Source organism: Nuphar pumila, chromosome 3, assembly GCF_984573655.1.
Source record: "Nuphar pumila chromosome 3, dmNupPumi1.hap1.1, whole genome shotgun sequence".
Lineage (NCBI taxonomy): Eukaryota > Viridiplantae > Streptophyta > Magnoliopsida > Nymphaeales > Nymphaeaceae > Nuphar > Nuphar pumila.
In genome coordinates, this window is record NC_143251.1 from 117,828,344 (window position 1) to 117,855,871 (window position 27,528).

The following is a 27,528-nucleotide window of genomic DNA, read 5'->3' on the forward strand; positions in this document are numbered from 1 at the left end:
ATTGAACTCCGCCACAAGCAACTTGAAGAAGATCGTTTCTTCAATTTTTTGAATGGGTTGAGACCGGAATTTGAGCAAATAAGGTCATCACTTCTATCCTCATTTACTCCTCCCTCTCTTGAAGATGTTCTCACCAAATTAAGTGGTGAGGAGACTCGTATGAATTTATGTAAACAAGGACCAAGTGTTCTTATGGTTCCTTGTAATTATGAAGAAAATAATGAGGTTAATGCCGTATCAAGACCCGGAAATAATGTAAAGACCTATCGTCCTCCTCACTTTAAATTCCAAAATCAAGGAGGAGATGGTGGACAAAGAGGAAAGCGGGACTATAGCAAGACCATATGTCACTTTTGTAAAGAACCGGGGCATATCAAGCCAGTATGTCCCAAATGGAAGAAGCTTCTTGCTATGGCTACCACCGGCGCACCACAAAAGGAAGAGGCATCATCAAGTGGGTCACTCTCGTTGAACCAAATAATGGAAGCCCTTCAACCTCTTCTCAAGGGAGCTACATCCGGTGCCGCCGTGTCTACTTCTTCCATTCCAGGTAAAGTCCCTTGTCTTTTGGACTCAGGTGCATCCTTTCATATGTCCCCAAACATGTTTTCACTTTCCGATTATTCAAAAAATGCTTCTCCATCCTTTGTTTCCACTGCGGATGGAATTTCTCTTGAAATTAAAGGAATAGGCAATTTTGAAACTCAATATTTTTTTATTCCAAAAATTAGATTTATACCTAAACTTAATTTAAATCTTCTTTCTGTTTCTCAACTTTCGGATCATGGTTGTGATATTAAATTTTCATGTGATAAATGTCTAATACAGGATCGCCTGTCCGGGAAATTGATTGGGGAAGGCTTTAGAAAAGGCGATTTATACTACATGGAATCTCTTCGAGTTCCAAAATCTTTTTGTAATGTTGCCCGAAACAAAGATATAAACATGTGGCACAAAAGACTTGGTCATCCTAATATCACAAAGTTGTCTTACTTACATTTTGCAAAAGACCTATGTAAAAGTTCCTTTTCTTGTAATGACTGTATTCTCGGAAAAATGAAAAGTTTACCTTTTGAGCAAAGAACTATGTTCTCATCAAAACCTTTTGAAATTATTCATTCCGATGTTTGGGGACCAGCACCTGTTGTCTCAAAAGGAGGTTTTTCTTATTATGTTATTTTTGTGGATGATTTCTCTAGATATTCATGGATCTTTTTTCTTAAATTCAAACATGAAGTCTTTTCTTGCTTTAGAACTTTCCATTCGATGATCAAGAATCAATTTAATAGTAACATAAAGATTTTTAGAAGTGATTCTGGAGGAGAATATCTCTCCAACCAATTTAAAACATATCTTAAAGATCAAGGAATCATTCACCAAAGATCTTGTCCTAAAACCCCCCAACAGAATGGGTTGGCCGAAAGAAAACATAGACATATTATTGAGACCACTAGAACCCTTCTTATTTCTCAAAACATACCAAAAAATTTTTGGTCTGAAGCTGCTCTTGCTTCTGTTTATCTAATAAATCGTTTGCCTTCTAGAATATTAGGAAAAATATCCCCTTTTGAGATCTTGTATAAACTCGAACCAGATTATAATAGGTTACGAGTCTTCGGGTGTAAGTGTTTCATTCTTACGGATAAGAATGACAAACTCTCTCCCAAGGCTATCCCCTGCGCTTTTCTTGGATATTCCGAAACTCAAAAGGGATTTCGATGCTATGATCTTCGAGAAGATAAATTATATGTTTCTAGAAATGTAACCTTTTTGGAAAATGAAAGTGGATTTGAAAAAAATGTTTCTCAACAAGAAAATTTTGATTATTCTTTACTTTTTGACTTATTATCTAGTAATGATGATACATCCAGTGATGATGATATGTCATCAAACCATGATGAGAACATTGAAAGTAATATCGAAGAGCATAACCAACAAGAAGACAGGATTTCTAATGGTCCTATAACATACTCTCGTAGAAACCAAGACACCTTTAGAAGTGCTATTGACCAATATAGTGAACTCATTCCTGTTCTCGATCACCGAAGGTCTGAGAGGAATAGGAGACCTCCCACTCGTTTTGTCTCCTTTGATTCCTTTTCGCCCCGATATAGGGCTTGTCTTAGTGCCATTCATTCTTATTTTAAACCAAGAAACTTTGAAGAAGCAAAGAAATGTATAGAATGACAAGAAGTTATGCAAAATGAACTTAGTGCTCTTAAAAGGGCTGAAACGTGGGATTTTCAATCTCTACCTATAGGAAAGAAAACTATAGGTTGTCGATGGGTATTTAAAGTTAAAACTAAGAGTGATAGATCACTTGAAAGGTATAAGGCTCGCTTAGTTGCAAAAGGGTATGGGCAAGAGTATGGGATTGATTATGAAGAAACTTTTGCTCCTGTAGCCCGAATGGTTACAGTTAGGTGTCTTATCACTATTACATTTATCAAAAATTGGAATATCTTTCAAATGAATGTGAAAAATGCCTTTTTAAATGGTGATCTTAATGAAGAAGTGTATATGGATGCTCCACCTGGCATGTAGATCCCTAAATATAAAGTTCTTCGTCTTCGAAAGGCCCTTTATGGTTTGAAACAGGCCCCCAAAGCCTGGTATGACAGATTTACCAGTGTAATGCTGGAAAATGGTTTCTCCTCATGTTATACTGATACTGCTCTATTTACTAGAAAATCTAAAGCAGGGATTGTAATATTGTTATTATATGTTGATGACATGTTAATCACAGGTGATGATATACAAGGAGTCAAGGGTATTAAGTCCGTCTTGACTTCAAAATTTGAGATGTCAGACTTAGGTTTTCTGACATATTTTCTTGGCATTGAGGTTGCCTATTCGCAACGTGGTTATTTTCTATCTCAGTCTAAACTTGCTTGTGAGATTATTGACAGATCAGGGATTTCTGATGACAAAGTATGTGAAACTCCTGAAGTTGTGGGAGCCAAAATGAAGATTGACGACGGTGTTCCTCTAACCGATCTTACTCCTTACAGGCAGTTGGTAGGCTCTTTAATGTATCTTAGCATTACTCGACCCGATTTGTCACATGCTATACACATCGCCAGCCAGTTTCAGCACGTTCCTACAACCGTTCATATGAGTGTTGTGCTTCGCATCATCAGATACTTAAAGGGAACTGTGAATAAGGGAGTATTCTTATCTTCTTCTTCAGAATTGAAATTGCTTGCTTATACTGACTCAGATTGGGGAGGTGACCCTAGTAACCGTCACTCCACCACTAGTTTCTGTGTTTTCTTAGGTGAGTCTTTGATCTCATGGCGATGTAAAAAGCAACAGAAGGTCTCCCTATCATCCACTGAAGCCGAATATAGAGCCATGACATCTACCACCATGGAAATTGTATGGATTCGACGTCTTTTGAAAGATATGGGAGTATTTATCAAAGAACCAACAAAGCTGTGCTGTGACAACAAAAGTGCAATTTATATTGCCAAGAATCACACTTTTCACGAGCGAACAAAGCATATAGAGATGGATTGTCATTATGTCAGAGAAGAATACTTGAAGAAGGTCATTGATCTACCATATGTGACATCTGAGTATCAACTTGCCGACTTCTTCACAAAGCTCTATGTTCGCCCAGATTTCATTTCCTTCTTGACAAACTTGCGGTTATCACACCGTAAGTTTGAGGGGGGGTGTTAAAATGTAGCTCCTAAAATCATTGTAAATATAAATATATATATTTATATACATAGAGATATATTTACATATAATATATTATATGTACATATGGCCTAATGATGCTCCAGTTAGAAGGTTGGAGAAATGGGAAAATATATTAGTTAAAAGAGGTCGGGGTAGGCCTAGGAAGACTTGGATGGAGATGATAGGAAAGGATATGAATGCTTTGAACCTCATCGAGGACATGGCGTTGGATAGAAATGATTGGAGGAAAAGGATTCATGTGGAAGACCCAAAATGAATTTCTTTTTTGGTTCATATCGCTGACCCCAATTGTTTTGGGATGAAGGCGTAGTTGTTGTTGTTGTATATTATATGTACATATATCTCTATATATATAAATATATATATTTATATATTTTTACCCGAAAGGGCATTTTTGTCATTTCCTGTTTTGCGCATATTCACTTTTAGAATATGTTGTAATTTTCTTTTTATTTTTACTTTTGTAATTTCTTTTTTTCTTTTTATTTTTTTGATTTATTTTATGTGCATTGGGGGTCCCCCAATAGAGTCGTTGGGGGCCCCCAACGGTCACAAATGTGACCGTTGGGGGCTCCCAACGACTCCTTTGGGAGCCCCCCCTTTGCACCTTCTAACATTTGTATAAATAGGGGTGTTCCCCCCTTGTATTTCCGTAGCTTGAGAGTCTCAAGCATTTGCTTTTATATATTGAAATACATGCATTATTGCATGTTTATTATTTATACACTTTTTGTGTATTTTGTTCAAGTGTTGTGAGAGTGCTTTCGTGCACTTCTTTTATAAAGTTTTTATGCTTGTTTATGTATTGTCTCTTCGTAGACAATTTCACAGCAACAGCCTTTTATTTCTTACTACTCCAAAAAACTAAATTCATCCCCACAAACACGCAATAGCCGGATACCGATCTGCGTTCATCTGGATCTCCTGCCCATTCCGCATCAGAATAAACAGTGATCTCATGTGCATTTTGCCCATTTGTCTTTCGCTGATATATGAGGCCATCTCCAACAGTTCCCTTGAGGTATCGAAGTATCCGTTTAACTGCTTCCATATGCCCTTCACATGGTGCATGCATAAATTGAGAAGCTTGATTCACCGAGTAGACTATATCTGGACGAGTAAAGGTGAGATATTGTAACATACCTACTATGCTACGATACTGTGTGGGATTATCAAAAAGATCCCCATCTTGAGAACTAAGCCTTTGATGAAGGACACTAGGAGTTCCCAAAGGCTTGCAGTCTTTCATACCGGCTTTATTTAGAACATCAATGGTATACTTATGTTGAGTGAGAGTCATCTCGTCAGAAGTACTGTCGACTTCAACTCCAAGAAAGTATCGCAGCTTGCCAAGGTCCTTCATTTTGAACCTTTGATTCAAGAGATGTTTCACTTCTTTAATGTGCTCATTGGAACTGCCAGTGATGATGATATCATCTACATATATCAATAACAGAGTAGTTGTGTCTTGGTTCTTAAAAATAAATAAAGAATGGTCAAGAAGAGATTTCTTAAAACCATATTTTTGAATTTCAACAGAGAAACTGTCGAACCAAGATCGGGATGCCTGCTTCAATCCATATATCGCCCTTTTTAGTCTGCATACATATTTTGTAGGATCGCCTTCTGCGTAGCCAGTGGGTTGTTCCATGTATACTTCTTCTCTCAAATTTCCATGAAGAAAGGCATTCTTCACATCAAGTTGGCTAATAGTCCATTGATGTTCAATAGCTAAAGAAAGTATAATCCTGATTGTTCCCATCTTCACCACTGGACTAAAAGTTTCATCATAATCCTGTCCTTGCTCTTGTGTAAATCCTTTGGCTACAAGTCTCGCCTTGTAGCGTTCTATAGACCCATCTGGTTTATACTTTATTTTGTACACCCATTTCGAACCAACAACATTTCTGTCAAGTGGTCTTGATACGACATCCCACGTACCACATTCATGTAGAGCTTCCATCTCCTCATTCATGGCTTCAATCCATCTTCTGGAATTTGATGCTTGAGAGAACGTTGTGGGTTCATCTTCTTTATTCAAGGCTGTTAGAAAGAGTTGAAAGTCTAATGAGAAATTTTCATAACTGACCCATCTTTCAATTGGATGACGAGTACGTGACGATCTTCTATTATCAGTGATGTTGGGTGTAGAGGATCTGTCTGTTTCTGAATTAACCATGGTGGGCGGCTCTCTTTCTCTGCGAGCATAGACAAGACCTTTATACCTTTGTGAATTTGAAGTTGGGTCTGTACTTTCATGAGCAACCATTTCATCAGCAGACATAGATTCCTCATTCTTTTGAGTACAGTTCGAGCAAACCTCACTAGTTCCAGAAAGAAATTCATAATTCAACCAAGGATGATAAGCCTCAACTTCAGGTTGTGATTCTGAAGAACTAGTACATCGACAATCAAAATTCAATTCATCGAAGATGACATTTCGTGATATTTTGATGCGCTTGCTCACCGGATCATAGCACCTGTACCCTTTATAGTCATCGGCATAACCTACAAACCTGCACTTCAGGGCCTTGTCCTGAAACTTATGTCTCATTGAACTATCAACATGAACGTAACATAGACAACCAAACACATGCAAATCATGATAGTTGGGATGTACACCAAAAAGACACAAGTAAGGAGACTTGTTTTCCAAAATAGTCATGGGTAAACGATTTATAACATGAACTGCAGAATGAAAGGCCTCTGTCCATAAAGTGATCGGGAGACTGCTGTCATGCATCATGCTCATCGCACTCTCAACAATATGGCGATGCTTTCTTTCAGCAATCCCATTCTGCTGAGGTGTGTGTGGGCAAGACACCTTTTTCCTTATCCCGTTACTTTGGAGAAAGTTAGTAAAGTCAATGGATGAAAATTCACCTCCTCCGTCACATTGGAAACTAAGGATGTTTTCAGAAAATTGGTTTTTGACAAAGGAATGGAAGTTTCAGAACAACTTGAAGGTCTCAGATTTGTGTTTCATGAAAAATATCCAAGAATAACGAGAATAACTGTCAACAAACAAAAGATAATATCTAGTTCCAGATATGAAAGCAACTGGAGCAGGTCCCCAAACATCAGAACAAATAGTCTCAAAAGGTCTTGAAGCTCTTTTATTGATAGAATGAAATGGTAAAACATGACTCTTACATAAGAGACAACTAGGACATTTGTTGTCATCGACATTTATTCTTAAACTTGACTTGGGAATAAGGTTATTTGAAACAAGCTTTTCAATGAAACTACTACTGCAATGACCTAGACGACCATGCCAAAGATTTGGCTTATTGATTTCAGAGACACTGAAGACACAAGTGGAATTTTGAGAGGGCAACGATGATTGGAGCTTCAAGTTTGGGTCTGCAGAGCGAATATGTGCTAAAGGATCTTCTTGAAAAACATACATATTGCCTTGTCATTTTCCTCTAGCGAACGTCTCCTTCGTGCAGAGATCCTTGACAAGAACAGAAGAGGGAGTAAATTCAACTGAGGCTTTGATATCATCAACAAGTTTAGAAACTGAAACGATGTTTTTCTTGATTTCAGGAACATAAAGAACCTTTGAAAGATTGATAGAAGATTCAGACAGCGGTATAATGGAGTTTCCAATATGAGAGACAGAGTGGTGTGATCCATCTCCAGTAACTATACTGCTTTTACCAATGTAAGGAACAAGTTTTAGGAGCTTACCTGCATCACCAATAACGTGAGTCGTCGCGCCAGAGTCCACATACCAAGTACCTTGCTCATTTTGTTTCAGATTCAATTCTGCTAAAGCTGACAACAATAATTCCTTTACTTCTCCATTGGTCCTTGTACTGTCTGTGCTTCTTTTTGCTTCAGTTTGGGTTGATTTTCCTTTATTTAAAGGATTGAACCAACAGTTAGCTTTGATATGCCCCCTTTTATTACACAAAAAGCATGTAGGGATTGGCCTCTGTCTTTGTGAGTTGGTATATGTGTTGGGTGTGGGTAATAATCCACGACCTCCTTGACCATTTCTCTCTTGTCTTCCTTTTCCCTTGATATCATAGCTTCCTCGTCCTCGTGCATAAGTAACCCCTGTAACAAGAACTTCATGTGCCCCAGTATGCATAGATGATTCTTCAGAAAACCCCTTTAGGTTCATCTCATATTGTAACAATTTTGCACGCAGATCTTCAAAATTGGGGAGCTCAGGTAAACATAACAATGAAGTAACAATCATATGATAGTCGTGTCCCAATCCACTGAGAGTTTGTTGTACCAAATCTTTATCAGTAACTGTACTTCCAACAACTGCAAGTTGATCTGTGATAACCTTCATTTTGTTCAAGTATTCCATGATGGTCATGGAATCCTTTCTTAACATTTGAAATTCTCTTTTAAGAAACATAATCCTGGCCTGAGAAACCTGTGAGTATGTCTGAACAAGTCTGTTCCAAAGTTGCATGGCAGTACAGTCATCTGGAATTGCTACAAGTACCTCTTGTGACAGTGTAGATGTGATATAAGCAACAAGCGCTTGGTCTCTTTTCATCCAAACCACAAATTCAGGATTTCTAACATATACTGTAGTAGGTTCCCCTTTATTGTCTCTTTCTTCATGTGATATGAATTCAGGAGGAACTGGAATAGATCCATCCAGATGTCCAGAAAGATCCTGACTCCTAATAAAAGGTATGATTTGTCTCTTCCAAGTCAAGAAGTTACCATTGTTTAATTTTTCAGACACGAGTTGACTGAGGAAGCTTGAAGAAAGAACTGACTGATTAGAAAAGGAATCCATGGTTTACAGTATTAAGGATGAATTTAGCACAATCTGTCTACCGTTTCTTTTTCTTTTTTTTTTTTAGCAGAAACTAATTCTAATTCAGATCAATGGCCGACGACAGTGGCTGAATTTGAAGCAGAAATTAAATATTTGTCAGATTTCTGACTTTCAAAAGTGATTGAATATTGACTATGAAAGTCGTGAATATGAATTCACGACTGTGAAATGAAAAGCAGTATAGTTAACTGGCAAGGTGTATGAGGGCAACTAGCAAAGTGTATGAAGGACAGAATGAAGTGCAGCTGTGTCAAAACAAAAGCCGATTGCGTGATTAGGTCACGCAGTGATCAAAATCAACTAGCAAAGTGTATGAAGGATCTGGAAAAAAAAAAAAAACAGAATGAAGGGATATTAAAATGTATGTAAGAGATATCTAACTCTGTAACTCAGACAAGAAGGAGAGGAAATGATCAGATCTGATCATTATTTGGAGATGGAAATAAATACGAGATGAAAGAAAGTGCAAACAAGATTAGGGAAAGACAAAGATATTTCTCTGAATATCTTCAGGTCTGATTGAACTTGGGTAAACCAGAAAATAGGAGCAGACGAGATTGGGGAAAAACAAAAGTACTTTCTTGACTTGGGAGAAAGAGAAAATATCGAGGAGAAAGGGATCTTTAAGACGTACCTTTTGGATCGATTCCAGCTTCACCTGTAACGTGGCTCTAATACCATGTTAGTTTTTTATTCACTCGTAAGAGCTGAGAGACAGGGAAAGAGAGGGAGAGAGAGAGAGAGAGAGCAGAAATTAAAAAACCGATAACCCTTAATCACTCAGGGTCGGCTGCTATCTCATCTCATTTATAATAACATACAAATATAAGACTAGGGTACAAAAGTACCCTTATTACAAATAGGAAAATTACACAGTGCCATTAATGACACGTTACGGGTCTGGATTTCCAGACCCGTGACCCGTAACTGAAGAATACACTTCTTTTCAATAATATCGTGAGAAATAGCCTGGCCGAGATATAGCCAATATCGATATTTGTGACTAAGTAACATGTACATTTTGAAATTATATTCAAATATAATGTTTTGGAGTTTCTCATTACCTAACAAAATCCTTTAAAACACTATTCTATACATATAATGTGTGTGCATGTGTATATATCATGTATATAACTTTGTTAACCCTCAAGGGTACCATACTCTCTAGTATAAAGCTATTGTTGCAGTTATTATTTAGTTGACCAAACTCTGTAGATGTGTTTGCCATGATTTGTTTAGTAAGAAACATGTTTTAGATTATTTTGAAAATATCGCAATATTTTCATGAGAATATCACGATAATAATATCGCGATATTATCAATTACTGTTACTGTTTTTATTTATTTTCTATATCTTAAATGTGTTTTTCTTCTTTATTTTGCATATTTTACTTTTTCATTATATATGTATTTTATTATCTAAACAAGATATTTTCTTACTTATTTTTGTTATATATATATATATATATATATATATAAGCCCTGAGATTTATCACCAAATCTATAATATTGCGAGAAATAGCCTCACTGAGATATAATCGATACCGATATTTGTGACTATGAGTAACATATCCATTTTGAAATTATATTCAAACAAACATAATACTTTGGAGTTTCTCATTACCTAACAAAATCCTTTAAAACACTATTCTATTCACGTAATGTGTGTACTTGGATGTGCATGTGTGTATATGAGTATATAACTTTGTTAACCCTCAAGGGTACCATACTCTCTAGTACGGTTGCGGGTATTATTTAGTCAACCAAACCTTATAGATCCGTTTGCCATGATTTGTTTAGTACGAAACATGTAGATTTAATCATTTTGATGTGAAAATCCTTTTTTTCTTTTGCTGTGAAATTTGATGCATTATGGGACATTAATTTTTAGATTCCTTCAAAGACCTGACTACATACATATTAAAATCTCTAAACCTAATGCATGTTCTCTGCTAAAAAAGCTATAAAGATCAAAACCGCACATTCAGATCCATAAAACATTTAATGCAAACATTAGAAACCAATGGGGTTACTAGAGGGTACGAAACCCTCAATGGTACCAAAGTTAAAGCCCATACACATGCACAAACATGAACTAAGATGCCAATAATGAATATCTAGGTATAGGCTGTTAAGTTGTATATATATAAATATATATATATGCTATTTATAATGATGCAATAGGCAAATATACTTTAGTTTAGGGGTATATTTGTTATTTTACTCATGTAATAGGGACTGTTTATTAGGAACAGTTTTCCCTTTTTTATTTATTTTTCTTTTTTTGTATTTTGCCCTTTTAAGCAAGGGCTCTATGGTTTTTTGACCGTAGAGTCATTCAGAGCTCTCCAACGGTCATAAAATATGACCGTTGGGAGCTCCCATTTGGTCTCTCTCCCTCTCTCTTGTAATGTGTATAAATAGGGGCTTTGTTCCCCCTCATTGTTTAATGCTTCTCTTAAGCATTCATGCTTAATAATATTAATATTTTTTATATTTTGTGTTCTCCTTATTCCTTTAATGTCTTGAATGCACTTAGTGCTCGTGTTGTGCTTTTGTGCTCTTGTATTGTCCCTTAGTTAGACTTATGTACGTACATGTGCACTTTGTGTTTATGATCTTGTAAGCCCTTAGAGGCTCTCATTTTGTATTCCCACATATTTCATTTCATGGTATCAGAACCAAAAAATCCTTCTTGGTATTTTGCCTCTTTTGGGTCTTGAACTCTTGGGATTCTTTGGTTCGAGTTCGTGCTTCGTGAAGGATTCACGATCGTTGTGTGGGTTGGATTCAAGGAAAATCTTGACTCAGTATGTATCTTGTATCTTTAAGTATTTCTTGTGTTATATATTTCATGCATTATCATGAGAAAATACTCATTTTTCTTATCTTTGAAAATTTATTTGTTATTTTTATTAAAAACAAAAAATTTTCAATATTTCTTTTTAAAATTATCATTGGATTTATTTTTATAAGGTTTATAACATTTGTTTGATCTTGTGAAATTATATATGTGCATGCTTTTATGAGATCTAGTTTGAATCTTAGTTTTTTCAAAACTTGCTTTATTTGATATGTACATATATGATCTAGTATTTTTTAGCATGTATTGTTGGCATTTATATGCTTTATTTGAACAATTCATGGTTATTAATATCAAACATATTTATTATTGAACTTTGTTTTGTTTTGTTTTTTGAAAAATTATCACATTTCAAAATAATTTGAAATTGTGTTGTGTCTTTCACAAGTATGATCTTATGAAATTGTACTTGAGTTTAAATTTTCTCTCTTTACTCTTGATGTATTCTTATGTGAAACTTAAAGTAGCTTTTGAAGTATTAAAATTTATGATCTAGCTTATGAATAAATAATTTTTGTATTGATATTTAATCCTTACACACTTGTGATTGCCTTACATGATGAATGATATTGTCTATTCGTGCATAAGGTATTGAGAATGATTTCTTACGGGAATCATTCACTTTAATAAATGTCTCTTGTTGGTCCTTTTGTGGTCCTTATGATTGTGTTATTTTCTTAGTCTCATGGCTCTTTAATGAACATTATGTTACATGTTTTGCATGAGATTTAAATATTATATTTTATTGCATACTTAGTTTTTAATAAAATATTAAGTTGAGCATTATGAAAAACTTCTTTGTGTTTGCCCTTTGTGGGTGTTATAAGTGTTTCCCTCATGGTTCATTTTAATACTTGTTTATTATTGATGGATGTGCTTGTCCACTTAGATCTTTGGTGGACATGTATGTTCTTGATTAAAGATTCTTGATTCATTGCATATTTAATATTTATAAAATATTAATTTATTGTGCCCTATTTGGTATATACCCTTAGTGCCTTAATCTATCACTTGCATATATGCTTAAATGTATTCCTATGTATATCTTATGTGATTCTTCGTAGCTTTTATATAAGATATGTGGCTTTAAGTTATTAAGATTATTGCATATACATGAGTTTTTGATCTCTTTGTGAGTATCCATGATTGGTTGTACTTGTGTATGCACATGGTTTTCTATATGATTCTTTGAGAATCTCTAATATATGTTTTGACCATCTTTAATGTTATGTCTCATAGTAGACTTGTAATCTAGATTGAGTTATCTCTCTATATAGCTTGCTTATATTGTCTATGCATATGATTGCATCAATTGACATTTTTTTTTGCATATGATTGCACTATATTTATTCTATATTTTCATCTACCAATAATGGATTTAATTTAAAACTGTCTTTTCAAATCAACTCACTTAATTGGAAATTGATTTTTGTGAGTATTTATTGCTTTTTTATGACATTTGTTTGATCCATCACAGATTTTTTATATGATGCATCTTTTGTTTTTGGCCTTATTGTTATTGGGTCAGAGTTAGCTGTTGAGGTGAATTATGTGTGCACCTTAAGTCATCTTATCAATGTGTAATTATCAAAATTTATGAATGTCATGTTGACGCATGTCTTAAATCTAATTGATAGATGATTGACCTCTGATTTCATGTTGCTTTTGTTGAACTAGAGTTGTTGGGGTGAATTGTGTGCACCTCGATTTTGTCAGTTTAGATTGTTGGCTTATAGTTTGGTTTTAATTGACGTTTATTTGATCTTTAGTTCTGTGAGTGTATTGAATCACTCATTTGGATATTTGGTCATTGTACTATGAATTTTTATAATTATGTTTATCTGTGATGGCTATCTTTTTTGAAACTATGGTGTTTCGAAATGTTATGAAATTTAATATTTCTACCTTGATTTATAAATCTTTTTCTTACCTTCTTCATGACATTAGTTTGTTTTCATTACAAACTCTCTTACCTCATGTATTTACTCCTATAATGCCTCTTTCTTATTTAAGTGTTATTTTATGTAGACAAAAAATATTTTTTTAATATGGTGAGTCATGGCACCCATTGGTTATTCATACTTTTTGTGTGTTTGTTTTAACCATATGTGGCATTGTGATTATGCACTTATTCTAGTAGCTGATACACTTCTTTTAAGTATCATTTTACGTAGACAAGAGATGTTGGTTATTCACACTTTTTGTGTATGTTTTACCCCATTAGTGGCATTGTGATTATTCTCTTGTATTAATAGCTGATACACTTGTTTAAATGTCATTTTATGTAGACGAGATATTGTTAGTTATTCGTACTTTTTGTGTATTTTTCAGCCCATTAGTGACATTGTGATTATGCTCTTGTTTTAGTAGCTAATACACTTTGATTTTTTAGGTTTGGAGGTCTAGTGAGGTGATTGCTTGTGATGGTCGAACTATTGTTTGAGATTTGCAAATAATATTCTTTTTGTTATGTGGGATTTTTTTTAAAAAATCTCACCATGAAATTTTTAAATTTATTCTATTTGCATTTTTTTATATAGAAAAATGTTTATTGATAAAAAATTCATGCATTTTGCATACTTGTGATGTTTAATAAAAATCTTATTCTTTATATTGTGAGTCTTCTTGTGTGTGCACCTTTATGGGTTTTGATAGTGTGTTCCTTAAGAGAACACTTGTGTATTGTCTACTTAATATTGGTGGACACCTTGGTTCGTAATTGAAGACTACTTTGTTCTTTACATTAAATTCATGCATTTTACGTGCATTTTATTGATAAAAATAGTTATTTTTTTATTGCCGTTTCATATGCATTAAATATGCTTTAATTGCATGATGGATATATGTGCGTGTTTCATATTGATTATCTTGTTTACATTATTGTATGTATGAATTTAATTAGCTCCTCTTTTCTTGAGGTCTCTTTTTGAATTGTTATATTTTACATGCATGTTGTTATTGATGATTTGTTATTTGAAATGCTTTTTTTAAAAAAAATCCTTAGGATATTATTTATGCATAATTGTTTATCTCTTCTTGATGACTTATATGTCTTTTAGTGATCAAATTTTCTTATGATCAATATTTATGTTTTCTTGAAAAATATGTTGATTTTGGGTTTATGATCTGATTTCATAAAAATTTATCCTTGAGGAATACTCTTATCTTTCTTAATGATCATCTAATGTTTCTAAAAATTATTGCTACTTTGTTTGAAAATTCTACTTTAAGTGTTATTCTTGATTTAGAAAAATATATTGGTTTTAAAACTTTATAACTATTGGGTTAGGATATTTTTCTTGTGTAGTTGGAACATTTGCTTTGTTCTCTTTATAGGTTCTTAAAGATGTGATGGATTGAGAAAGGAATATCTTTGATGCATCATATCATGAAGATAGAGATAGTTGATGAAAGCATTTGGGGATGATCACAGATAAAGACATTTGAAGGCTTGTATTTGCAAAATTCTCTTATGTAAGTTTGAGGGGGAGTGTTAAGTTGTACATATGTGTGTGTGTATATATATATATATATATATATAAAATCATAGTCACAGATATCGCTGATATTTTGAAAATATCGCAATATTGACTTTGTAAATTGGAAAAATGATATTAAAGGTATAATATCGTGATATTTTCGAAATATAAAAAAATTATATATATCACGATATTAGCGTTGTAACAACATAACAATGGTTGTTTTCTTAAAACAGTTAGTGTAAGGGTATTTTTGGATTTTTTAAAAAAGAGGGATATGTATGTCTTTACTAATTTTTTTAATAGGTTAGTTTGGGTATATAGTATGTATACCTTTTTGACTTTTATTAGGGTTACGTGTTCACCTTTTAAAAAGTTAAGAAATGTAACTTTTTAAAAAAGAGAAAAAAGGAAGAAAGAAAGAACGAGGAAAGAAAGAAAGAACAAAAAGAGGTTGCGTGATGCAACGCATTTGGACCAAACCAGATGTACGCGAGGAGCGGGTGATAGATTTCACTAGGATCTGTCACACGTGAAAGAGAGATGAAAGAGAAAGAAGTTGCGACTGTCACGATTTCCAATAATGAAATCGTGCCCTAAAACATGTATATATATATATATATCATTTGTTTACAGTATGGGTCGGGTCTGATATATTATCCAAACCCGGAATACAAAATAACAAATACAAGTAAAGAATACATAGACAAATAGACTTTTTCACCCCCCCCTCAAGTTGATCATGGTGTTAAACCATGAATAACTTGCCTTTAAGTGTCCAAAAATGATCTTTGGTCAAGCTTTTTGTAAATATGTTTGCAACTTGTCTTTCAGTGTTAACAAATTCGGGCTCGATCTCCTTTTCTTCAACCTTTTGTCTCACAAAATGTTGATCTATCTCAATGTGCTTGACACGACTATGATGAACCGGATTGAATGACATGTTGAGAGCACTTTGATTGTCGCACAACAAGACAAACCAAGATATCACTTCTCCCACTTCAATTAGCAAATGTCTGACCCATGTGACTTCAACAGTAGCGGCAGCCATAGATCTGTACTCAGCCTTAGTACTTGATCTAGCAATGGCCTTTTGTTTTCTACTGCTCCGGGATACTAAATTTATTCTAATGAAGATGCAATATCCTGATATAGACCTTCGTTCATTTGGATCCCCTGCCCAGTCTGCATCACAATATACAACAATCTCGCGCATGTCCTTGCCATATGGTTTTGGAGAATATATCAATCCATCCCCAACTGTTCCTTTCAGATATCTGAGTATCCTTTTAACAACCTCCATATGCCTAGTACGCGGTTCAAGCATGAACTAGGACACCTGATTGACTGAATAAACAATATCAGGTCGAGTGAATGTGAGATATTGTAACATCCCTATGAGACTGTAGTACCTGGTGGGATCCTCACACAAGTTTCCATCATGAGCGCTCAGTTTTTGGTGAAGAATACTTAGAGTCCCTAGAGGTTTACAATCCTTCATACCTGCTTTGGTTAGAACGTCCATCATATACTTGTGTTGGGTGAGAGTCAACCCATCAACTCGGCTATCAACTTCAACTTCAAGAAAATAACGCAGAGCACCAAGGTCTTTTATTTTGAATCTCTAACTCAATAGTTTCTTTACTTTTTTTATATAATCCTCAGAATTTCCTATGATGACAATGTCATCAACATAAATTAGCAATAAGGTGATCACATTTTTCCCTCTAAAGATGAACAATGAGTGATCTAGTAGGGAGTGAGTAAAGCCATGCTTCTTAATCTAAAGAGAGAAGTTATCAAACCAAGAGCGAGATGCTTGCTTTAGGCCATAGATAGCCCTTTTTAGTCTGCATACATTTGTCTTACAATCTTCCTCATAGTATCCAGGTGGTTGTTCCATGTAAACTTCCTCCTTCAAATTTTCATGCAAAAATGCATTCTTAACATCAAGCTGACTCAGTGTCCATCCATGTTCAACAGCTAAGGAAAGAATGATTCAAATCGTTCCCATTCTCACCACTGGACTAAAGGTCTCATCATAGTCTTGTCCGGCTTCTTGAGTGAAACTCTTTGCCACAAGTCTTGCCTTGTATCGTTTAATGGTCTCATCTGGTTTATACTTTATTTTGTAGACCCATTTGCATCCTACCACATTTTTGTCAGGCGGTCTGGGAACAATTTCCTAGGTTCCACATTCATGCAAGGCTTGCATCTCATCATTCATGACTTCTACCCATTTCATAGAAGTAGCTGCTTGGTAGTACATAATAGGTTCATCCTCCTTGTTGAGAGCAGTAAAAAAAAAGTTGAAAATCCATGGATAAATTGTTGTAGCTGACCCACCTATCAATAAGATGTTGCATGCGAGTGGATCTCTTGACGTCAAGGGTGTGTGAGGAGGTAGGTGCAGCCTCTTGAGCCCGATTTAGGAGTCCTGAAACAACCGTTCTCTGTCTAGTGTAGGAAATGCCCTTATACCTTCTCGATTCCAATGGTGGTGCTGCTTCACAGTTCTGTGATTCTGATGTACCAACGATCTTTGGGACTCTCTTCTTCGTGTTGCACACAGTCCGAATGACATTCTTCATTCGAACTATCAAAAGAGCTCTGAATTCAGCCAAGGATAATAAACTTTAACTGAGGAAGAGGACATGTCACCTGTGCCAATTTTATGATCGAAGTTCAGCTCGTCAAAAACAACATTTCTCGAGATTTTTATGCGTCTGCTAATGGAATCATAACATTTGTATCCTTTGTAGTCATCTATATATCCTACAAATCTACACTTCTGAGCCTTATCCTGAAACTTGTTTCTCAAAGACCGATCAATATGCACATAACAAACACATCCAAATGCACGTAAGTCATGATAATCAGGATGAATTCTAAAAAAACAATGATAAGGAGACTTGTTTTCTAAGACAACCATGGTCAGTCTATTTATCACATGTATAGCAGAATGAAAGGCTTCTGTCCACAGATTAGTGGGAAGATGACTGTCATGAAGCATACTCATTGCACTTTCAACAATATGCCTATGTTTGCACTCAACAATCTCATTTTGTTGTGGCGTGTGTGGGCAGGACACTCTTCTTCCTATTCCATTATTTTGAAAAAAAAAATGAAGTGACTGGATGTGAACTCCCCTCCATCACATTGGAAAAATTGAATAAACCTGGAAAATTGATATTTTACTAAGGACAAGAAGTTCTGAAACAAAAGGAAAGCTTCGAACTTATTTTTCATGAAGTGTATCGAGAGTAACTGTCAACAAAAATTAGATAGTACTTGCTTCCATATCCAGAGATGACTGGAGCAGGCCCCCATACATCAGAACATATTATCTCAAAAGGCTTTGAAGCTCTCTTATTAATGGAACGAAAAGGTAATACATGATTCTTGCATAAAAGACAACTGGAACACTTTTGACTTCTCTCTTCTACATTGAGACTTTCTTTTGGAATGAGATTATTAGAAACAAGTTTCTCAATAAAATGACTCCCAGAATGCCCTAAACGATTGTGCCATAGAGAAGGCTTATTACATTCAGAAATACTAAGAACATTTTCAGAAAGACAACTCTAATGGAGACTGCAAATCCGGGTGAACAGGACAGGCAGAATGACATGGATCTTCTTGAAAGACATATATATTGCCTTGTCTCTTTCCTTCAACGAATGTTTCCCTCATGCAAAGGTCCTTGACCTGCACAGAGAAGGGAGTAAATTCGACTGAAGCATGATTATCATCAACAAGTTTAGAAACAAAGACAATATTTTTCTTGATATTGGGAGCATGAAGGATGTGTGGAAATACAATAAAAGATAAGATTCGAAACGAGGAGATACGTAAGAAGGTAAGCGTTGCATCCATTGAAAATAAGATGAGAGAGAATCGTTTACGGTGGTTTGGACATATTCAGCGAAGGCCTAATGATGCTCCAATTAGAAGGATGGAGAAATGGGAAAATATATTGGTTAAAAGAGGTCGGGGTAGGCCTAAGAAGACTTGGATGGAGATGATAGGAAAGGATATGAATGCTTTGAATCTCATCGAGGACATGGCATTGAATAGAAATGATTGGAGGAGAAGGATTCATGTGGAAGACCCAGAATGGGTTTTTTTTTTGTTCATATCGCCGACCCCAATTGTTTTAGGATGAAGGCGTAGTTGTTGTTTGTTTGTATTTGGAGCATGAAGGACATTGGAGAGTTCAAGAGTAGAATGTGACATGGGGATGACAGACTTTCCAATGTGAGTAACAGAGTGGTAAGATCCATCTCCAGTGACAATCTTACTTTTTTCAAAATAGGGAATATGTTTGAAAAGTTTACCTACATCACCGGTCATGTGAGTTGCTGCCCCAGAGTCAACGAACCAAGTTCCTTATTCATTCTGCTTTAGATTTAATCCCGACAAGGCAGATAGTAACAATTCTTTAATCTCTCCATTGTCTTTGGTGTTGTTGGACTTCCTTTTGGATGTTGCCTTATGAGACTTTCCTTTATTTTCAGGATTATGCCAACAATTCGCCTTGATATGCCCCCTTTTGTTGCAAAAGAAGCATGTGGAAATGGGTCTTGATCCCTGAGTAACGGTGGGAGTGGGAATTAATCCACGTCCCTCGTGTCCATTTTGCCCTTGTCCTCGACCATAAGTCATTCCTGTGGCAAAGACCTCTTGGGTATTCGTATGAGTGTGATTATCCTCAGAAAAACCTTTCAAGGTCATTTCATACTGGATTAATTTAGCCTGAAGCTCATTAAAGGTGGAAAGAGTAGGCAAACACAATAATGAGGTAACAATCATGTTATATTCTGATCCCAATCCACTCAAGGTTTGTTGCACCATATCACTATCGCTCATTGTACATCCTATAACCGCAAGTTGATCGGTGATAGTCTTTATCTTGTTTAGATACTCCATGATAGTCATGGAGTCTTTTCTCAGTAGCTGAAATTCTCTCTTGAGAAAAACCATTCTTGCCTGAGAAACTTGTGCATAGGTCTGAATCAATCTCTCCCAAAGTTGCATGGCTGTGCAATTGTCAGGAATTGCAATAAGTACCTCTTGAGAGAGTGTAGAGGTAATGTACGTGACCACTGACTGATCTTTCTTTTTCCAGTTGAGATATTCTGCATTTTTTATATACACAATTGAGATTGTCCCTTTATCATCCTTCTCTTCTCGTGCAACAAATTCCAGTGGAACTGAAGTGGTTCCATCCAGATGACCTAAGAGACATTGACTCCTTATAAAAGGAATGATCTGTCTTTTTCAAATCAAGAAGTTTGAGGTGGTCAAATTTTCAGAAACAAGCTGATTGAGAAAACTCGAAGAGAGACCAGATTGGGAAGAATGGGAGGAGTCAATAGCTTAAAGTTAATAAGGTGTTCACGAGATGCACAATCCACCGCTTAAGAAACTTGTTGATCGTCCCTTCTTGCCTTTTTTTGTTATTGTGATAAATGCAAGAAAGGGAGCAGAACAACTCACGCTGAACAAACTTTAATAAATCACAGATGAGAACTATGTTGTTTCAAGAACAAAGGGTTTTGTGAATATGGAATTTGACAACAGATGTATTTCATGCACAACGATTTGCAGATATAACGATTTACAGGCACAACAATTTATAGGCACAACAATTTGTGGACACAATGATTTTTAGGCATAACAATTTGTAGGTACAACGATTTGTAGACACAACGATTTGTAGGCACAACGATTTGTAAGCACAACGATTTGTTGGTACAATGATTTACGTGATTCAGCAATCAAGAAATATGGTATTCCAGATCTGATACTAATGGATGATCAGATTTGATTGTTTCATACAAGGTTTGGTAGAAATAGGAATTGCGAGACCAAGAATATTCACGATCAGATCTGAGTATTTCAGATCTGACAGAACGAGGAAGTGTGAGACGGAAAATATGCACGATCAAGAAAATTTGGGATCTGACACAAGGATTGAATATTTCATATCTGACGTATGTACACGATCAAATCTGAGTATTCAATACAAACTGTGAAACGAGAATAGAAAAAAGAACCAAAGTCTTTTAGGTCTAATGCAGATTCACATCAAATCTGAATATTCAAGCATGAAAAATAGTAGAGAAGGAGTAAATGAAAGAAGGAAGAAGAAGATGGAAGAAAAGTGTAGAAGAAGAAAACCTCTTGATTGGAAGAGGTCGATCTCTCAGGTCAGACCTTTTGGAAGCAGCTTTGAAGCCCTAGATGGATCTCTGCTCTGATACCATGATAGATTTCACTAGGATCTGTCACACGTGAAAGAGAGATGAAAGAGAAAGGAGTTGCGGCTGTCACGATTTCCAATAATGAAATCGTGACCTAAAACATGTATATATATCCTTTGTTTACAGTATGGGTCGAGTCTGATATATTATCCAGACCCGGAATACAAAATAACAAATATAAGTAAAAAAATACATAGACAAATAGACTTTTTCAGCGGGACCCAATCTAGATTGCCATACCCGAAACCCCCAAGCAAGAAACACCCAATTTGGGTCCAAATGGGGTCTAATTGTAAAATCATCTTTTCACGTGCATTTATTTTCTGAGATCTTTGTTCTATACATCTTAGAAAATTTATTCACGCTTGGTTCCTATTTTGTGATTTTCGAAACCTAGAACAATATTGTAATGTTTTTATTTTATTTATTTATTTATTTATTTATTTATTTATTTATTTATTTATTTATTTATTTATTTATATATAGGAGCCGAATCTTATGGATACAGATAGTTCTAGTATCTGGTAGGCTTTCTTTTAGGTACTAGAGAGTATAGTGGGTAAATGGGTAGATTTTTCTTTTTTTTGGATCCAATCGAGTATGGGATCCCACTTGACAAATGATTTAATGTCATTAGTTTTGGAGGGAGGTGGCTACTTAAATGGTCAACCATAGCTAGCCACCTTCCCTCGACCCTCTTTGGTCTAGAATGGAGGTGCCGCCCAAAGCCACCAGTCTATTCTCCCTTGGTGGCTCCTCATTAGCCATCCAAGAAGAGGAGAATAGGACAAACAATTTGAAAAGGGACTTTTCATTGGCCTTTAAAGGGGTGGTCTCTCTTGTGGCCAATGAGAGGCCATGCTACTTTGACTCCTCCATGTAAAACTTTTCCTGAAAAAAAAAAGGGGCGGGGGGGGGGGGGGGGAGCGTGTCTTTTGCTAACTTTGAAAAAAAAAAGTTCTGGAAAAGAAAAATTGTCTGGAAAAATGAAAGGAAGAAAAATGGAGAAACCGTGGGATTGAGAGTTGGGAGCCTGTGAACACAAGCTGACGTGTGAATTTTGTGAAGCATTGTGAGTGTCGCAACAAGCTCGTGAAGCTTGGGAACCAATTCTGAGAGGTTGCTGTTGGGCATGAACCTGAACACCCAACTGTCAGCTGGACGTTCTTTGCTGCTGAACGTTTTCTTCTTGGGTTGCTGGGCATTTTGTTGCAGAGCATTTCCTTACCGCTGGTGATCTTTCTGCTGCTGGACGGCTAGTGCTGGATCGTGAGGCCTGAGCAGCTAGTGCGTGAACCCTGCTTGTGTCGGCAGCAGTCTTACATTTATTCCTCATTCGATTGCTGTTCGTGGTGGTTATCGATTGAACCAGGAATTGTTTCGTGGCTACCTCTACTGTTTGCTATTACAACTTTCCAATCTTTGTGCTGTTGTTTTTTTCTATGCTGAATCGTGTCCTAGTCTGATCATATTGACCACGGGTTGTTATTCTGGGCTGTTGAAAATGGTTCAGTAATGGCGTGTTGTGGTGATTTTATGTTTAAATAGCTTGAACTGTGAGATCGTGAATGTTGTTGCTGCTTATCTGAGATTACTGATTGAGCGTGTTTGATCGTTTCAACCTGCTGGCCTTTATTTTACTTACTGAATCATTGATTGGTTGCTCGCTGCAATTTATATTTCCTGATTGGATTAAAGTTTTATCATTCACAGAAAGATTATTATTTGATAAAATCTGTTTGAGTCGTTGGATATAGAATGTTATGAGTTGTGATAGTGCTGTGAGTGTCTTTTGAAAATCCGTGGGACAGCAGAGAAAACGCTGTTAGCGTTTTCCCCTGTTGGCCGTTCGCTTGTGTTCGCAGTCCAACGTCGATTGTGTTTGCCTCCGATCTGCTGAGTTTGTTAGCAGCACAACCCATCCTGTCTTTGGCATGCTGCCGCTCATCGCAACTTAAACCAACCTGGTGGGCTTGTGTGGATGCCCAGCTGAGCTGCATCAGCTAGCAGCACTTCATCTCTGTTTGCCTTGCTGTGAACATTTCCTGGGTCAGTTGCTCAGCGCATAACCCAGCTGAATCTTCACCATTATCCAACTGTGTGCTTCTCATCTTCTGATTGTATATTGAACCGCGTCTTGTTGATTGTTTGTGCGAACTGGAATCTGAATATTTGAAGTATATCTTCTTGGTGATTGTGGTGTTTGGTGGAAGTTGGGGAAATTGTCGGAGTGTGTTTGCTGCAGGTCATTTCTATTGATATGTATATATATACATATAACTGTCAGGCCCAATCTGATTTGCAAACACCCTTCTATTCTGAACGTATTTTCAAAACTATATCTTGTCTTGAAAACAAATCACTTCTGCATCTCATATTAGCTATTTAGGCACATTTGCAAACTGACCACGAGTAGTCGGTTGCATCACTGTGTCTCCAGGCTAACATGGAAAGAAAGAAGAGAGAGGAAGGGAAGGAAGAAAGAAGGGAAGAAAGGAAGGAAAAAAGAAAAGAAAGAGGAAGGGAACGAAGAAAAAAAAGAAAGAAAGAAAAGAGAAGGAAGGAAAGAAAGAGGAAGGGAAGGAAGACAAAAAAGAAAGAAAAGGAAAGGAGGTAAAAAAAAGAGGAAGGAGGAAGAGTGAAGGGAGCTGTCATGCGAGGGAGCTACCCTATGACAGCGGGCTGTCGTTAGCTCCCCTGCAACAGGAGAAGAAAGAGGGAAGGAAGGAAGAGAAGGGAAGGAAGAAAAAACCTATTTTTGAAATCCCAAGATTTTCCTGAGATTTATTAGAAAATATGTAATATCTCGATATTATACCTCGCCGAGATATAGCCGATACCGATATTTGTGACTATGATATATATATGTATGTATTGTCATACATATATATTTGTTTCATATTATATATATATATATATAATGATGTAATAGGTAAATATCTTCTAAGGCTATTTTTGTCATTTTACTCATGTAATAGGGAATGTTCATTAGGAACATTTTTTTGCTTTTTTATTTTTATTTTTCCTTTTTTGTATTTTGCCCTTTTAATCAAGGGTTCTATGGTTTTTTTACCATAAAGTCATCGGGGGCTCTCCAACGATCATAAATATGACTATTGGGAGCTCCCAACAACTCTATTGAGAGCTCCCATTTGGTATCTCTCTTTTGTAATGTGTATAAATAGGGGCTTTGTCCCCCCTCATTGTTTAATGCTTCTCTTAAGCATTCATGCTTAATAATATTAATATTTTTTTATATTTTGTGTTCTTCTCTTTAGCCCTTTAATGTTTTGAATGCACTTAATGCTTGTATTGTGCCTTTGTGCTCTTGTATTGTCCCTTAGTTGGACTTATGTATGTGCATGTGCACTTTGTATTTATGATCTTGTAAGCCCTCATTTTGTATTTCCGCATATTTCATTTGAGTATAGGCATAGTGAATAACTACCAATAGTTTCACAAGAAAATGAACTTCAATTCCTCAAAATAATGGAAAAGCATAAAAGATGTTAGAAAAAAAAATGGCATTAACAACAAAAAGTAAAGAGAATTTGAAGAATTTTAAGCAATCTGAATATCCTATTTTTCTTTCCCTAAGAAAAGGAAAGGGAAATGAAATAAAAGAATGATGATTACTATCATTAATATCAAAACATCCATAGCATATGCATGTGCATATAAAACACTTAGTAAAGTTTTTTTTTAAGAATTTATTTTTTTAAGAAACTTGGTAAGTTGAATAGTAACCCACATCATAGAAAGATCAACTATATTATCCTTACTTTTAGGAAAAGGTTTCAGTTTATATTATTTTGACTCTCCCACACTTCCTCGTTTGTTTTTCTATCTGATGCATCCTTTTTCCGGTAACTGTTGAATAAAATCTTTTTTTCACAAAATTAACAAAAAATTAATCTGCAAGTTTGAGGTACCTAAACACAAAAGTTCTCCTGAATCTTATATAATGACATCATCTTTTTCAATTATCTTCACTATGATCGGCTAGTGGTCATGATCCTACTCACCCGTACACATAAAGTAACTACAAACTACCACTTTGCAGCAACCTAGAGACTGAAAGACAGGGTTGGTGTTGACTCTGAATGGTTGCTTCCCCTCATCCAATATCCAGGTTTCTATCCAAGAAACAGTGAATGATTTCAATTATGGACAAGGATTTAAAAGGAAAAAAGTGATGCAAGGAAGGAGTTATTTGAGGCAAAGGATAGGCCTTGAGATGTACCGAAATGTACTGAAGAACAAGCATAAAAAAGAAAACAACAATGATCACAATTGACACAGATAAACAGAAAAATGTCCAAAGGTTGTTTAAATTTGAGAGAATGGAAAAAGCAATAACAAAATTCCCATAGACATGGAGAAATCAGAGTCCATCTATTTAAAACTATGTCACATAGGTGTGGGTGCGGGTGCGACACTTAAAAAAAAAACACTACTTGTATGTGTGTGTGTGTATATATATATAGAGAGAGAGAGAGAGAAAACTGGACCTGGTTAGGGTTAACTGAATCTACTTTTGGACAGAAATGGACCTCAAGATGGTTAACTTCACCTGACACAAAGGAAGCTGTGTCCAAGTGTGGCACCCGCATGAGTGCAGGTGCGACGCGGGTGCGGTGACCTGTTAGAAGAGTCTGTGTTACATAGATTTAAAAGTGCTGAAAATGCTGCTAAAAATAATCCAACTACTCCTAAAGATATATTACAAAACAACTTGAATCATATGCATAGGAATGTACCCCCCTCAAAAACTATGGATAACCTCACTATAGATAACTAGATCAATATTGCTCCCAAGCGGACCATTCAACATCCTTCCTTTTACCAAAACAATTTTGGCATTGGCTTCACAAGAACCAGCAAACTGGCACCAACCATCATGTGCACAATTATGGCATGAAATTTGAGAAAAAATCAAGAACCAGTGGAGCACATCATAGTATCTACCAGACATTTTTAACATATTAACCTGTGAAGTAATCTCCAAGGTCATGCTGTTTATTTATTTTCTTATTTTTTGATAGCCAAGTAGCCAACTTATGGAACTGAGGCAAGATAAGAAACTAGCATATTCATAAAGTGAGATGAGATCCTGATCATTTCAACATATAAAAGAAAATAGCAAGGATCGAAAAAAAAACAGATAATAAAATATTAATTAAAAATTATAAAGCAAAGTAATACCATGTTTGAAAAAAAGAACAAAAAAATTCCAAATTAGAGCAGCTGCAAAAACAGAAAAAAGAAGGCACACTTTTATCTGCTTTACACCTAGGTAGGAACAACCAGAAAAATAAACGATCAAACTACAAAGGAAGCAAAAGCATAGCACAAATAGAAGAGAAAAAAGAGCAAGAGTGAATGTGATGGCTGAATGATGTTGAGGTTTAAATCCTTATGATGCAACATGTTAGGCACAAAGAAAAATTAAAACGAAACAAAGGTAGGAGAAAAAAAAAGAAAACCCAAACAGATGTGATTCAGAAGTTACAAAAGAAACAAGAGAATAAAACTGGACCGGCATTGGAGAAACAAAACAAAAAAAAATTAAACCAAAGAAGAGAATTAAAAATTTGCATAAGAAAATTGAAAGGGAAGAAAACGAAGAATCTAATAAGAAACCAATCTTCACAAATGACCATAGAAAGAAGAAAATAAAAATCAAGCTGACAAATAACTGGATGAGGTACAATTCTTGGACGACAATAAAGGTTATCTTAATGTCAGATCGTACTATATTGAATCTGGACCCTTGGTTAGTTGCAAATAAACAAAAAAACAAGCCAATGAATAAAAAGCTCATCTAAAGATTGTGAAATCAAAGCATCAGTTATGATATAACAAAACCTTACATACATTTCCTTCTGTCATAAAACAATCAAAATAAATCATGAAACTTCCACATATAACACAATCGTCTTCAATGGTCCATGAATCAAACAACCCCAAATCAACAATTGAATAAAAATAGGGAACAAAACTAAGAAATTGGTATCACCCATATCTCAATATATAGATCTAGAGAGAGAGAGAGATTCCAACCTGCTGCTGAAGGAATTATGGCTTCCGCGGTTGAAGGAATCCTGATTTCCACCGGTTTCTTAAATTCCAAATAAAACGAGAAGAGTTGGGAACTCAGGAGATTAACTGTTCAAGAACAATGATGGGGTGACCCAAATGAAAACCCATCCATCACGTTCAGGTCGGATATCTGACCAGACCGAATCCGTTTAACCCGGTTTGTCTACATGTCAACGGATCAGATCTGATATCCGACCCAAATTCAACTGTAATTAGACGGATTCAGTAAAACAAACCAAATCCAATTAATATTCAGATTCTGATTCGGTTGAGGATTTTCCATCTCCATATAGGTTT

The 27,528-nt window shown here is 35.6% G+C and overlaps 1 protein-coding gene across 1 annotated transcript in view; it reads right to left on the minus strand.

Moving 5' to 3' along the window:
* The window catches only part of LOC149843434 (vesicle transport protein GOT1-like), a 32,472-nt gene extending 5,154 nt beyond the window's left edge, over positions 1 to 27,318 (minus strand). Inside the window, exon 1 of the mRNA XM_090001830.1 lies at positions 27,193 to 27,318. The gene's annotated coding sequence lies outside the window, so the exon portion shown is untranslated. The remainder of the gene's footprint in view (positions 1 to 27,192) is intronic.
* Between the last annotated feature and the right edge of the window lie 210 nt (positions 27,319 to 27,528).